The sequence below is a fragment of the Dipodomys merriami genome, unplaced genomic scaffold (genome assembly GCF_024711535.1).
Source record: "Dipodomys merriami isolate MVZ:Mamm:240054 unplaced genomic scaffold, mDipMer1.0.p SCAF_107, whole genome shotgun sequence".
NCBI classification, from domain to species: Eukaryota; Metazoa; Chordata; class Mammalia; order Rodentia; family Heteromyidae; genus Dipodomys; species Dipodomys merriami.
This window is the reverse complement of record NW_027202349.1, coordinates 4,887,439-4,888,089: the sequence shown is the minus strand read 5'-3', so window position 1 is coordinate 4,888,089 and position 651 is coordinate 4,887,439.

Genomic DNA, 651 nt, shown 5'->3' with positions numbered 1-651 from the left:
TGATCATTTGGGTAAACACCCAAAAGTGGGATGCTGGGTCATAGGGAGCTCTATGTGGAGTCTTTTGAGGAACCTCCATACTACCTTCCAAACTGGTTGAACAAGTTTACACTCCCACCAACAATGAAGTAAGGTTTCCTTCTGTCCACATCCACGCCAGCATCTGTTATTATTATAGTTCTTGGTTTTAGCCATTCTAACTGGGGTAAGGTGGTATCTCAATGTTGTTTTGATTTGCATTTTTTTTTATGGCTAGGGAGGTTGAGCATTTCTTTATGTGTCTATTGGCCATCCATCTTTCCTTTTCAGAGAAGTTTCTGTTTAAGCCTTTAGCCCACTTATTTATTGGGCAGTTGTTTCTTTGAGGATTTGTTATTGGGAGATTTAATTTTTTGCATTCCAAGTATATTTTAGATATGAGACCCTTGTCCGTTGTATGGCTAGTGAATATCTTCTCCCAATCCGTAGGCTTTCTATTGATCTTGATATGCGTGCTGAGAGCAATAAATTTGCCCCTCTGGACTGCTTTCGCTGGGTCCCATCCATAGGTTTCTTCGTGATGTATTTTCATTTTCATTGAATTGTAGGAACTTTTTAATTTCTTCTTTAATTTCTTGTGTAACCCATGTATTGTTCCAAGAGTGTTGTTTA